The sequence below is a fragment of the Ceratotherium simum genome, chromosome 11 (genome assembly GCF_057802395.1).
Source record: "Ceratotherium simum simum isolate JZ-2026a chromosome 11, ASM5780239v1, whole genome shotgun sequence".
NCBI lineage: Eukaryota > Metazoa > Chordata > Mammalia > Perissodactyla > Rhinocerotidae > Ceratotherium > Ceratotherium simum.
This window is the reverse complement of record NC_141910.1, coordinates 56,760,785-56,775,759: the sequence shown is the minus strand read 5'-3', so window position 1 is coordinate 56,775,759 and position 14,975 is coordinate 56,760,785. Positions and strand designations below refer to the sequence as shown.

At 51.4% G+C, this 14,975-nt stretch overlaps 1 protein-coding gene across 1 annotated transcript in view; it reads left to right on the top strand.

The window, feature by feature from the left end:
• Nucleotides 1-14,975, top strand: part of KLHL29 (kelch like family member 29) — a 308,777-nt gene that overhangs the window by 76,784 nt on the left and 217,018 nt on the right. Inside the window, exon 2 of the mRNA XM_004418292.3 lies at nt 2,927-3,034. The gene's annotated coding sequence lies outside the window, so the exon portion shown is untranslated. The remainder of the gene's footprint in view (nt 1-2,926; nt 3,035-14,975) is intronic.

Genomic DNA, 14,975 nt, shown 5'->3' with positions numbered 1-14,975 from the left:
TGGGCAAAGATGTCATGAAGGAGGTGCTGCCTGCCCTGGGACTGTGAGTGGATGATAGCAATACTGAGATGGTGATGCTGAGACTGAGGATGAGCATGATAATTGTGTACCAGCTTCCCTAGTTTTAAGAATAGGAAATGAAGGTTCATAGGAGTTAAATAACTTAGCTGGTGTCACAAAACTAAGGGGCAGTCTTAGCATTCTAATTCAGATGATGTCTGATTCCAAAAGTCCTGCTTTTAACCCTCTCTGAGAATGTTCTGTTAGAGTCTTGACAGGAAATAGATACATTCAAATGTGTAATTTGAAGAGAGTTAAATGAAAGGACTATTCACAAAGGTGTAGGCATGGTATGAAGAGATCGCAACATACCCCAGGGCTCATAATGAGGCTGGGGTAATTACCTCCTCTAAGCCTAAGGGACCAGGGGAGGGAGCTGTTCCTGGAACGCAGAGAGCTATGTGGAGCCTTCCCCCCATGCCAACCAGAGCCGTGACCTCAGTTGAGGGTCACAGCCAGCCCATGAAGACACTGCATGGGAGAAGAGAGGGAGGGGAATAAACACCCGACCCTAGTCCATCCCCAGTCTCCTGCTGGTGTCTGCATTGGCTGAACCTAACCAGAAGTCACAGGGTCTGAGAGCTCGAGTGATGCCGTCCATGCAAATCAGGTGAGCCTGCTGGGGCACAGAACACAGTGGAAAGCAGGCCTGAGGAGCAAACAGAAGATATCCAGCACAGCCTGTAATGTCTAACGTGTCAGCTCATGTTAGGATCTTTTCATAAGCACATTAGGGAAAAGTCCCAAGACCTTGGCTTTGGATGTGGTTTATTTGTGTTCACAACTTTGTTTCGGTTATCTCCTCTACAAGTGGCCTCTGGGGACCACAAAGGGGGAAGGACGATGCCATTGTCATCAGAACAAGTTGGACAGCCCTGGTGGCTCGCCCCCCTCCACTGCCCCTCCAAGCTGCTGTCTGGCCTGTGCCATATTTGTCTGGCACAGCCTGGAGAGTTGAGCCCTCTGGGTTGAAGAGAAGGGAAGCAGATTAACCTGGCATTGGCCTCTGACAGGTTTGTCTCAAGAGAATGAGAGCTCCTTCTAAAGCTTGGTGGCCAGGATCTTTGGCTCTCAATTAGTTAGTAGGCTTTACAGTGGCCTACAAGGCCCTACACAATCTGGATGCTCACCTCTCTAGCTTAATGTCCTACCAGAACCTCCCTTGTCCAGCCACAGAGGGCTCCTCGCTCAACCAGGGACACAACAGTCACGCTCCCCCTGGGGCATTTGCACTGGCTCCTCCCTCTGCCTCAGACACTCTCCCCTAGATCCTGCACGGCCCGCTCCCTCATCACCCTCATGTGTGCTCAGATGTCCTCTTCTCATGAGCCTTACCCTGACCCCCTCCTTAAGCTGCGCCACAGCCCCCAACACCCATCTTCTGCTCTATTTCTTCTCTAATACGTAGCACTAAATACCTTCTAATATACTATCCAATTTATACTTATTTCTTAAGTTTATTGTTTACTCTCTCTTTCCACCCACTAGACGATGAGCTCTGTTAGGGCAGGAACTTTCTTTTTCTGTTTTGTTCGCTCCTGTATTCCCAGTGCCTGCAACACTGCCTGACATGTCGCAGGCACACAATACATATTTACTGAATGAATGAATGGATAAATGAATGAATGAGATTCTCAAGGATCTAAATATGGTCCGACCGCTGCCTCACAGACCTCTGTCTTCACCAGCGCATATCTGCCAAGTATCTTTCCCAGAAATACATCGATCGTTTATTATCACCAGTACTGTCAATACTTTGTGGCCAAAGGAATTGATCCTTCTGTGAGCTTCACAGAGGCTCAGTAGAGGAAGTGTACTCACAACTTTGGCTCTGTGTCAAAATTAAATGGTGACCTTGGCTGACTTTGCTTCCCCACAGAGGTTATTTCTTAATCGTAAAGGGAACACTCTATCCTTGGGAAAAATCATATTTTTGCCACCTTCAGCTTTAAAATGGCTATTTGATATGGCTCGTGTGCATCTCTGTCAGAGGCAGCTGGAAATGCGTGGGTTGAGAGGCTCAGAGAAAGACAGTTGTGTTGTCGGAGAGAAGCCCCTTATAAGGTGGAATTAGTTTACAATAACTTATTTACCTGTCCAAATCCTTCATATCACATTAAAGCTTTCCCCTGCTCTCTGGGACTCTGGAGGGCTAAGAAGAAAAAGGAAAATCAATTGATAATGATATATTCAGTTTAGAAAAATATATTGATTCCCAGGTAATGACAGGCGTGCGTTTTTGCAGTGGAAGATGCCATTTCCTGTCATGAAGATGGCTTTCACATATATTACATTTGAAAGAGGGAACTAGGAATAGCCCTGCCTCCCCATAATAGATAGCCTCTTTCTACTAGGTATTAAATCTGTAGACATATATTTTTAAATCTCTCCAGGGAATCCATCCTTTGCCTCCTCAAGGTCTTCTTGCCCATTGTCTAAAAGAAGTAATGATTTGTTTTTGTAATTCTAGAGTTTGTGTCCTGTTCTTTTTTCAGCGTTGGATTAAAGACTTAAATTTCTTATTTTTCCCCATCTCTGGACTGTCTTAGTTTGGATCATATGGAAGGAGATGCCATTATTCTCTCTCTTGTTCAATGTTAATGGCTCCACAGTGGGGATTAGGGCTTTGTGTGTTTGGGGATGGAGGAGAGCTATCTCGTGTCTGCCGCTTGGGGTTCTCTGCTGCCCCTGTGGCCCCCCTTTACGGGAGTGCCGTGCCAGAGTTTGGGCACACCTTGTGTGAGATGGTCCACACTCAAAAATCCAAGGCAAGGACAAACTTCCACTTAGGGTGGGACCATCTAAGATACTGGGATTCCTACGAGATCTTTTTGCAAAAGATGATACCTTTCCCGTCTCTTTCTAGACTGTCTGGCCTCCCAGTGATGCTCACGCTGTGCTAAGTGTCGGTGGCCATCGAGGTTTTTGCATCCTGGGGACGAATCCCGAGCTTGCCAGAGACGGACAGCGCAAGGTAGGTGTCTGCTCAGCTCACCTAGAAATTAGAAAGGCATCAGAGCTGGGCACAGCCAGCCGTCTTCTCTAACACTGATTTTCTGGGGGAAGTGTGGAAAATGTAGCTGGTCCTCTTGTCCTGTTGATTCGCGAGATTTTTGTCATAGATGTGGGATTACCTGGTGCCCAGAGCCTAGCTCAGCCATCTGGGCCCCAATTCTCCTGGAATCAACCTCCGAATATTGCCGTCCCTCTTCTTCACTTACCTGGGTCTCGGGTTCCCCAGGAGATTGGATCTGGGGGTGGCCAGCAGCGAGGTGACCTTTAAGCTCCTCAAAAACTGTAATGCTTCTTTTGTAATTCAACTTTTCTTATTATTAAAATAATATTATTAAATATCATTAAAACAGTATTTGTTCATTGCAAAAATATTTCAAAAGATAGCACCTGAAATTATATAAGTTACTTATAATCATAATTCCAAGAAATAACCATTTTAGCATCTCTTGCCAGGCTTTTTTCCTATGCACATACATCAAGTGTACATGCAAACATGCAGATGCACACACAAATGGGATCACACCATATGTACTGCTCCATGACATGTCATTTTGATTTCACAATATGTCATAGGTACCTTTTTTATGTCAGTAAATACAAATCTATAGCATTTTTAAAGGCTTCATATCACATGGATATAATAATCTGCACAATTTACTTAACCAGCAGCCTAATGATAGACATTTCTCTCTTATGACATTTTAATTTTGCTCTTTTAATTTTTGATATTTCACTCTTACAAATAGTACCACAACAAACGTTTTTGCATATATATATCTTTGCATAGTCATATGATTATTTCCTTGGGTTAAATATACAGAGGTCTGGCCTGAAATTTTGCTTCAGGATTCTCAAACCTAGATTATGAAGACCAGGCAGCCAGGAGAGTTGGGAGAACATGGCCCACCTTGTCAGGGAAGGAATTTGATGAAAAGAATCTGCAAGCTTGCTTTAACCCCACCCAGCAGGCCAGGAACGTGCCTGCAGAAGCAGGGAGCCCGGAGCTGGAGTGGCCAACACTCACTCCGTTTACTGTTGCTCAAGGGGCAGGGGCTGGGCCTGGAATGAAGGTTGGAGGCTGGGGGTGTGGGCACTGGGATTCAGGACAGTTGAGGCTGAGCTGGCCCAGCCTAGAATGTCCTGGTGGCACTTGAGCCTTTAGAAGTCCATGGGCCAAGCCACCTCTGCATAACACACAGGGCCTGGTGTGGGCGAGCACAGGCCATAGCAGCCCCAGGACGGCTGTGTTCTCAGCAGCGTCACGCCCTGGGGCCCTCTGACCAGGAGCCTCGTGGCCTCTGCCAGGGGCCAGCTTGTGGCCTGAACTCCAGCTTCCTTCCACAGCAGGGGCCAGAGCAGCAGACCGACAAGGTTCCGGCCATGCCCAGATTCTTGCTGGTCAGAGAGCTTTCTCTTTGGACTTAGAGACAGTGGGGTTGGGGATGGCCCTCCAGCCCCAGAGCGCTTGCACAGAGAGAAGAAAATGCAGCTCTGGGATCCCGAGTTTCGGATGAGCCATGGTTGTCAGCAGGAAGCAGGAGGAGGCTCCAGGCTGGGCCTGGATCAGCTGCCGAAATGGAAGAAACGTCCACTGTGCATTCGGCCTGCTGCCATCCAGCAGCCCAGTGGGCGGCCAGTGGGGGCAGATGGGTTCCTGACCTTGAGAGCTGGTGGGCTGTTGGCGTACAGCTAATGGCCCCACTGACCAGCCAAACGGCTGTCCTGGTTAGTGGTTCCCAGGTGCCAGGGAATGCTTTGCTTCTGTGACTGTCGGGTCAGAGGAGGGGATTTGGAAAAATAGACAGTTAGGCTTAGATTTGATGACTGTGGCATTCCAGCTCTTAGACAGGACAGAGGTGGAGTTAAGTGTCTGAGAAAAGATTCAGGAGATACTCTTCACAGAAGTCAGCTTTCCTAGGATATGCCATCAAGTTTTAGACACTGGGAGTATGGCAAGGGTGAAGGGGATAGAGAATCCAGGAGCAATGGGTTTGATGGCCCTTATTTTGGGGTCTTCTATTCCCTGCCACTGACGCAAGGGTGCACAGGGCTCTTATTCATCCTAACCTTCGAGAAGCATGTATTTTAGGATATGGAGGGACCTTGAAGGTGATCTCACTAGGCATACATGATAGGATACACCCTTTGTGGGCTTCACTTCTCTGCGTCCACCAGACTGGTGTCCCCACTGTGAACTCATGTTGGTCTTCCCTCTTACCTGGTCAGTTCCTGGAGGATGGGAATCATATCTGAGTCATCTCTGTATTCCCTTCCACCACTCCCACCCAGCACCTGCTGGGGCTTTCAATAAATACATCATTGCACACACAACACAACTGTTCCTGGGAGCAGCACAGTGCGTGGCCTGGTGCTGGCTTTTGCTTTTCCCTCACATGCAGGACTCCCATTGATTCCCAAGAAGGTAGTAAGGTTCCACAGCCCGTTACACCCCTGGTGACCAGTGGGAGAAGCTATCACTTTCCCGTGGAAACTGGGCCAGATCCCTGGGCTCTGTGTATCCTGCTCAGATGCAAAGTGTGGAGGGCTGCTCTCTGCTTGTCAGCGGTTTGATGAAAATCCCCCATGTAACCAAGAGCACGGTGCCAGAACCAGCTAGCAGGAGTGAAATCTGATATGTGCACTGCAGTGTGTGACCCCGGCTGAGGTGGGGCTGAGGGGAGGTAAAGCTGACGACCTGGTTTGTGCCAAACCAAAGGCTGAGCCAAAATGGCATTAACTAACACCCAGGCTTTGGAGGTGATGAAGGGCGAACACCAATGCCATCAGTGCTGAGGAGCACCCCTGCATGGCATCCCCAGCCTCCATCCCTGGGACTCTCTCAGTACTGCCCATCCAGTCCTCTTATCCCCCTGCATGCCCTGCATTCTACGAAGACACTGCCAATGTCTCCAGAGCTGCTGGGACTTGGGCTGTTCCATCAGAGAACACCGTGTGCTGTGCCCTGGGCTTCTGCACTCACAGCAGCTTCACCCAGCAAAGCCGTCTCGAAGGTGCCCTTGCTGACAGCACTCCCCTGTCCTTTACCTTCCTCCACGCCCTGGCCCCAGACAGCCTGGCTTCACTGCGATCCCCAGTCCCTCCTCCCTCCTATTCTTCCTTATCCATCCCCCTTTGGCCTCTGTGGCTTCCACCCCAAGGACGGACCTGTGGGCAGACATTTCAGTGCCACTGTCACCAACACACACACTCTGTCGCCTGCTTGTCCTTTGTCCTGGCCCCGCCCTGGGAACCTCAGCAGCCCCTACCTCCACTGGGCATCTGGTTGGACCCCTGAGGAGACCAAGCAACCACACCAACTGGCCTGGGCACAGATCCTTCATCAGAGCCTTAGCCAAACCCTCAGCCCTGCTCAGGCCTCATTTGTGCATCACTGGTCCATTCCCTGCCCAGTCCCTGCAGCTGTCCCCACCTTTCCCATTGTCCTCAAGACCTCCAGCCCGCCCTGTCCACCTCAGGATCACCAAATGACCTTCCTGCTCATTTCCTGGAGCAACTGCGCCTCTCTCCTGGCCTGGTGGGCTGCATGCCTCCATCTTTCAGGCCACCCCAGCCCCCTTCCTCCTTCTGCCTGGGAATGAGGGCTTTTGTGCTACAAGGTTTTCCTGAGCTTTCCTATCTCTCTAGGATCCCTCTACTCCCTCTGCTTCCGCTGTGCCAGGGGCTTGATTCTCAGGTGGCACCTCTGTCCTAAGGCCCGGACCACTTCTCCAGGTCCTGAGAAGGAGTTACTGACCTGTCTGATTAACATCTCAAACTCAGCCTGGCCAAAACAAAGCCTGCTAATTGCCCTCTCTATGAAGCCTCACCCCTGGCTCCTCCCTTGGCCTTGGTGCAAATCTCTGTCTCCTTTGCCTTGAGCTTCTCCTCTTCCTTCCTGGACCACAGAGCTCCTTGAGGGCAGGGACCATTCTCTTATCTCCATGTCGTGAGATCAGATAAGCTTATTCAGTTCAGAGATCACAGGACTGCAGGACAGAGTGGCCTCACCGGCAGTGTGGTGGACAGGACGCTGGACTGGGAGGCAGGCCGTTGGGCTCTAGTCCCAAATCCACCACTAACTCTGGGCAAGCCCCATACAGCATTCTGAGCCTTCGACTTCTCATCTTTAAATTGAAAATAACCCCTGACATTCCCAGCTCCCAGGAGAAGATTGACAGGTTCAGAGGGAGGACAACCCTACCTTGGCCAGCGGTGCTCAGCCCACAGTGCACATTGGAGTCACCTGAAGAGCTTTAAAAATACAGATGCCTGGGTTTTCACCCTGGATCCTCTAATTTATTTGTTCTCAAGAGGATGGGCATCAGTGTATTTTAAAGCCTTAACCACTACTCTCGACTCTAACATGTTACTAAATTCCTGGATTCTAAGCCATAAAGGAATTAAAATGCAAGTTATGGAGATTTTGCAAAACAAAATTCCTGGATGATATGTAATTTATCTACTCTTTCAGATATTCTAAAACCTACCCCCCTGATCAAGCCATCCGAAAGCCAGGTACCTTGGCTATGTCAGAGTCAACCCTGTTCATCTCACCCCACCCCAAAATGCTTTCACATGAACCCTACAGGCTCTTAGAGGGCCTTTTTTCCTATAGATCACATCAGTGTGCCCACATTTGGGATTTTATGGCAGTTCATGTCTATCTGGTCACTATGACCGCTTTGCTGGGACCCTTGGGAAATGTGCCTCTGATTTTGGCACGGACATAGTCTTCTCCCAAACCATTGTTATGTATCTCATGTTGAATCATGTTGTAACGGATCAGCTTCTTGTTTGCCTCTTCCAAGTCTAACCAGTGGCTCTCAACCCTGGCTGCATATTAAAACCACCTAGGGAAATTGTTCAAGTTCTGATATCCAGGCTACACAACAGATCACTTAGATCAAAATCTCTAAGGATGGGACCCGGGCCTTGGTATTTTTGTGAAGCTCCCCAAGTAATTCCAATGGGAGGCCAAGGTCAGAAGCTCTGCTAGGCCTGGAGGCAAGTCTGTGACCCACCTGTAGCAAACATAAGGGACTTTCTAGATGGGGTTTCATGGGGGCGTCTGCACCAGTTCCTACTGCTCACTTGTTCGCCTCTCTCCTGCTTCTGATTTCTGTTGTCTTACTCATATCTTTATAAGTCACCTTCAGTCCTTTCTGGAACTCAGTGAGGTGAAAACAAACAGAATAAAAAGCTTCCTGCTTTTCTCTGGCTGGGCCCTGGGCACAGGTCCCGCCCTGTCAGACCTCCGAGAAGAGAGGGTAGGAAAGCCCCTTCCCAACCCCCAGGCACGTGGTCAGCACCCTCAGTTCTGGTAATCCCACAGTGGAAATTGCAGCCAGTTCTGCCAAGAGCTCTCCAAGGCCCATGAAGGAGGCTGGGTCAGTTCATAGCATCTGTGTGCTGAGATGGGACTGGGGTAAAGCTGGGGGCTGACAGGGATGGCGTCACTATGCCCAGGGCTGCGTCTGTGCCACCCTTGTCCACCCTCCTCTTCTGCTCCACTCTGCCCCATGTGGAACAACACACTGAGATCACCGGCCAAAGGCGGGAGATGCCGGGGGTGGAATCTTTCCCCAGTCCTGGATGCAAAGTTGTTCAGGAAGAGCAGACACAGAGGGCAGTCCCCCTTAGCTAACGGGGCTGGGGTGGGGCGCATACAGCAGTTCGCCCTACCGCTGCAAAACCTCCTTTGGCACCTGGGCTAGAAATAGCTTATCTGCAAACCTCAGAGGTTATTTTTGTGGCCAAATTTGATTTTCCAAGTGACCTGTCTCCTTCCTTACCTTGCACCTGCCGCTGCCGGGAACAGTTTTGAGTTTGTGCCCTACAGGAGGGCACCTGGCCCATTGGGGGTGTGGGGGCAGACACCCAGCCTGCACTCTGCAAGCTTTGCTGTGCACTGTGAGTGCTCAGAGGGATGGGCGCCTCTTTCTAATTTGCACAAAAATGCCGAATACACTAGCAGTGGCCCTGCAGAGTTCTGCTCAGGGAAAGCGCTGTGCATCCATTTGTCCACTGATCATGTGAGGATGCTCCTAAATTTGTGGGCTTCTGACCCTTATTGATGGTCTCATATATTCACAGGTCACTCAAAAGGACTTTTAAGCTTTTGTCTTCTAATCATAAATTTTCTGTCTCTCAATGTGACAGATAGTGCCAGGAGCTGTAGGAGGAATACCCAGCACATGGTAAAACAAGAGGATGTCTCAACACTCATTCATTCATTCATTCAAGCACTTATTGGCAGCCACACTGTATATTGTTCTAGGTCCAGGATCCAGAGAGGTCAGACACAAGCCTGTCCTCAAGGAGCTGGCAGTCTGGTGGGGAGACCAGCAAGTAAACACATTTCTTATAATGAGATGTGATAAATGCAGTGATAGGAGTTTATACAGAGTGCTATGGAAGAACAACTCGTTCACTCAACAAATGTTTCTTGAGCACCTACTATGTGCCAGGCATTGTTCCAGGCCCCAGCAATAGAGCAGTGACCATGTGAGACCAAGTCCCTGACCCAGAGCTCACATTTGCGAGCACTCTCACATGTGAGCATACTCAGCAACTAATGTAGTTTGGCCAAAACCACAGGCTTCCAAGAAAAGGTGACTTCAAGCTGGAAATTGAAGTCTGTATGTGTGTGTGTGTGTGTGTGTGCAAGGAACATTCTAGGCTACAGGAACAGCTTGTGTGAAGACCTGGAGATATCAAAAGACAGGCGAGCTCAGAGCATACGTGCCAAGGGATACCTAAGAGTTGAGAGATGTGGCTGGAAAGGTAATTGGGTCTCGGCCGTGATGGGCATCAAATGCCATGCTAAGCCTCCCAAGTCTCCCTCTCAGATAATGGAGATATAGCTGAGGGCTCACAGAGCACTGGCTAGAGAGCACTCTCTCAGCCAAGCTCCCCTGCACTCCCTGGCCCCCAAAGAGAGACTCTTTGGCAGCCTCTTCCTCTGGCCAGCCACTGCCCCAACCCCATTTTGTTAGAATGTCTGAGGCTAAGGTCGTATGACTTATTTACCTCCCCCCATGACCTAGTGCATTTAGTTGCAAAGTCTTTTCATGTAATTCCCTCTGCTTGGTCATGGGGGGAACCCTAGGAGGTAGACGGAGAGGGATTATTGTTGCCATTTATTATACCAAGCAGCAGGCTGAGGCTTAGAGAGGGCCAGTGTCTTGCCCAATCAAGTCAGAGTGGAAACTAGAGTCCTTGTCTTCTGGTTCCTAATCCAGAGGCCCCACCTGCCCCCATGTCAACTGAGACTCCTATATTGAAGCCTAACGAGCTCTGAGCAAGTGTCAGCCATGTGCATGCCTGTCTTCCACAAACGTTTGTTGAGCATCTACCCAGCCCATCCCCTGGGCCTCAATGTTGTTCCAACCCTCTCCCAGGAAGAAAACTGAAAGAGTCACATCTGAGTTGTCCTTCCTCCCACCAGCCATGACCCAAGAGGCCTAAAGACCACAGGTCAGCCAGACCCAAGCTGTCACCCACCTGTGCCAAGGTGAACAGGGGACAGAATCACCGTCACAGGCTGGAGACCACTCTACTCGCTCACTGAGTCCTCTCATCCAGGCCACTCGGAGGCTCATTAATTACAGCTGCCAATATGTATTTTTCGTCTTACTTTTAAGTGAGCTGGATGCTAAAAGAATGGGGGAGACTTAAGCCTCATTCACAGAGCCAGAGCTTGCCTGTGTAAGGCAGACACAGCCCAGCAACTCTCAGGAGCCCACCTTTTGATTTGTAGCAACTTATTTAGATAAAAGCATCTGGTTCGTAAGGTAGCAACAACAAAAAAATCATTAAAAGCATATTTCTGCTTTTACAAAGTAACCTAGTAACAGCGCAGGAGGTAACAATTAACCTGGCCCCCCTTCTCCAGGTACACAGGCAGGTGCTGAACATGGGAAATGAAAGTCAGGACACAGAGAGGGTCTATCCAGGGTCCCTTCTCAGATCAGCGCTCACAGATGTGCACGAGGCAGCCCCCGCCAGCCAGCCAGAGAGCCTCGCCCTCCATTAGCACGTGGAGGAGGCATCCTGCCTCTCCATCCCAGAAGAAACAATGTGATTATTTCGCCAGTTCAAGGCTTTCTAAAATGCACTCAGAGTGCTCTGCCATCTTGCACAGGTGGCCAGACGCGCCCCCTGTGACCCCCACCCCAACACACACACATACGGACACACACATACTTGCACACACATGCACGGCCTCTGCTCCCATCCAGACAGACCCTTGTGCTCCTAGCTTACCTTGCATGTTTGCATGGCACCTCCAGGCACTTGTCCTGCTAAGCCCAGTCTCCTGGAAGAGCCTCTCCCTCCCCTACCCATCTCCTGGCCAAGTGTTCCTGCACGCTCCATGGGAATTTTCTCTCCTCTGGTTTCCTGAGGCTGTTACTCTCGCTGGCACCCATTTGGTTCTTCTTGGGGCAAATGCAGTCCTTTCACTGTCCAGTGTGCTCAAGGCTCATCCCCAACCACTGTGAGCTCTCTGGGGCCTGGAGCTCTGCAGAGCTGAGCACTAATAACCACTGAAAAGGAACTGGTAATAGAAAAAGTCAACTCACGTGGCCTCTAGCTAGGCTCCTGGATCCCCCAGCCTCTGTGCTTCCCTTCCGTCACGGGACCTGCCACATGGCACCTGGCTGTTTTCTTGTCTGACTTCAGAGACAGCTGGGAGACCCCTGAGGGCAGGGGCTATGTCTCAGTCACTGGGTCCCTCCCCAAAACTGGGCACAAAGAGGGCTCCCAAACTTTTATGGTACGACTCAGTGGCATTGTGCTTCACTCAGAAGCCTCTCTGTTAACATGCCGGGGGGAAGGAGGAGGGTCAGCCGCGCCCATCAGAGCAGCTCACAGCTGCCCACCTTAGGTCAGTGAGGGCAGTGCACTGACCCTGCCCTTCCAAGGCCACTGTCCCCTGGGGACACCATGCAGCCCAGGCCAGAGCTCTCCTTTCTGCTGTTCCAGGCAAAGTCCACAGTCCAGGAGGATGATAGGGCTTCCTGGTCCCTGCTGGAAACCAGGGTCTCAATATGTTCAATTTCAGATTCAAGCCACATTTAGCAAGGTGTGTCCCATATTCAAAGGGACCTCACAGCATGCATTCACTCATTCATTCATTCATTCACTCACTCAGGAAACATTTATAGGAAGCAGCATAGTGTAGTGGTCAGGAGCACAGAGGGTGGAGCCACACTGCATGGGTCCTAATCCCGGCCCTGCCCCCTGCCAGCTGTGCAACTCCCAGCACGTTGCTGAACCTCCCCGTGCCTCAGTTTCTTCATCTAAAAAACAGGGATTATAATCATACCTACTTCATATGGTGGTTGTAAGGACTAAATGAGTTAACGTGATCCAGCGCCTAGAGTGGTGCATGGACATAGTCCTATACAAGGGTTATTATTCTCAGGGGCCGGGACCCCAGCTGAGTCGCAGACTTCATTCGTACTCTCCTCAGGACCACATGCACCTTCAAGGAAGGTGTGGAGTGCTCACCCCCTGCCCTCCACCATGCCCGTCATCCTGCAGCCTTTGCTTGCTGAATGTGTTCAATCAGCAGGGGACTTCTGCTCCCAGGGAGGTGGCCCTCCTTGGCGCACAGGGATCCTGAGCAGCCACGGGGCTGCATCCTTATTCTCCATGGACAAGGGCAGAGGATCCCAGGGTCCCTTCTACTCACTTCCAGTGGGGAATCTCCCAGCACTCATCACAACCTCATTTCATTTCCCCCTACTCCCCTTCACCCCCCAAAGAGGACCTGAACTCCTGCTCAGCCCACAGCTGCCCCAGCAACCCAAATTCAGACAGCGGACGAATGGCCATCAGGGACGCTGGGGCTTGTCCCACCCAGGGCTGCCAGCGGCTGACTTTGGGACCTGGAAGCATGTCCCTGCCCCCTTCAGATCTCAGTTTCTTTATCTGCATCGTGAGGAGGTGGACTCATAATTCATCCCCTGGGGCCCATCAGGCTCTGTCCCTAGGACTGACACTCTGGACGTGGCCACATGGGGGCTTCGGAGACTCCACCACAATTAGCACTGTGGCTTCAGAGGTATGTCAGCATGTCCTTGGGGCATCTGTCATTAACAATTATGAAGTCATTATCTGGTAAATAATTCATAACCCGAGAGATGGGATAAGCCGCCAATAAACAATAATCCATTTAGAACGCAGCCGGGCGAGGGCGAGGGCAGCCGAAGTGATACAGCTCCCTCCTCGCCTCTGGTGTCAGCACAGCCCACACTCAGAGCCCTGCGCAGGCTGGCCTCGCCGAAGCCCTCCCGCCCCTCCCCTGACCAAAGGCAGCACCGCTCCCCTGGGCTGAGGCAGGATTTAGTCTCTGGAATAACAACGGCGGGTCCTGAGTGCTGACCAAGTGCCAAGGGCTGTGCTAAGCGAGTCACAGGTACTTCCTCCTCCGATCCTCACAACAACCCTGTGGATGTGGGTACTGTTGTTATCCCCCTTACAAAGAGTGAACTGAGGTTCAGAGACTAATTCACTTACCCAAGGTCAGAAAGCGTTGGGTCTGGGATTCAGGTCGGTGCGTCGTGAGAGCTTCACTCCCTTCTACCATGAGCTTTAACCTCTCACTTGTCTGGCCTTTGTCCCATGTGACCTGTGCCCTCCCATCTAGTCTGGGAGCCCTGGAGGTCTGTGTTGCCCTCTAGCCTCCCTCCCCATGGGTGGGGCCCCGGGGTGTTTCATAGATGCTGCAGACCCCAGCCTCACCTGGCAGCTGACTAGTTAGTGATATAGTTAGGCTTGTTAGTGGTGTTTGGAGGCCAAACCAAGGGCACTGGGGAGGGGGGCAGAAGGGGGTGTCTTCAGGACACTGTATCTGAGCTGCCCATCTTCTCACAGGCCTGGTGTTCTTCTCCTCATCAGGGGAGACACTGCAGCCTTCTGGCCAGGCTCTCGTGGAGAGCTCCATCCTGGACCAGGTGCTCTTTGCCCGGATGGCATGAACCCGGCCATGTGGGTTGGCCCTTAGGATTGGTTAGCTCTGCTGAGAGCTGCTCCTCTCCTGCCCACACTGTCACTCCTCCACCCCTGTGTCTGCAGGACCATTCAAAAGACCTGCCCAGAAGCCCCCAGTCTTAGGGGGGCCCTGGGGGGTCTCTCTCTCACTGCAAAGAGGCTCCACTCTTGGCTTCTCCTGGGCAGGGGCCCATGGGGCCATCATCAGCACCCCCACAGCCAGCCTCCTCAAGACCTGCAGTCAGGAACGGTGTCCGCGACACTTCTCAGGCAACCAGAGCCACCCTGAGCTGGGAGCATCAAGGAACAGGGTGGAGCTGCTGGCGGCTAGGCCCCATTATTGTCACACATCTGGAATGCAGCACAAACCTCTATGGTCAGGCCGTGTGGTGGAGGAAGCCACAGTGGTTCCCATGCCTACTCATTTCTCAATAACTGTGGTCACCAGTGCGGGGAGAGGCCCCTTTTAGCCTTCTGACCTCTCCTACTGCAGAGAGCAGGGTGGTCAGGACTGGCAGACACAAAGGCCAGGAGAAGGGGTCACCTTGCTGCATTCCAGAACAGCTTGAGACAGCCTGAACCTTCCCATCTCCTCTGAACAGCGTTGCCTTGTGGAGGCGCTGGTCCTGTCCTATTTGCCAGGCTCCCCCACTGACACACACCCCCTGGCCCCTTCCCGTACTCCTTTGCTTCCAGAAATAGGGGAAGATTTCACCCCCGGGCATCTCCCGCCTTTGGCCAGTGATCTCAGTGTGTTGTTCAGCATGGGGCAGAGTCGAGCAGACGAGGAGGGTGGACAGGGGTGGCACAGATGCAGCCCTGGGCATAGTGACGCCACCCCTATCAGTCCCCAGCTTTACCCCAGTCCCATCTCAGCACACAGATGCTACAAACTGACCCAG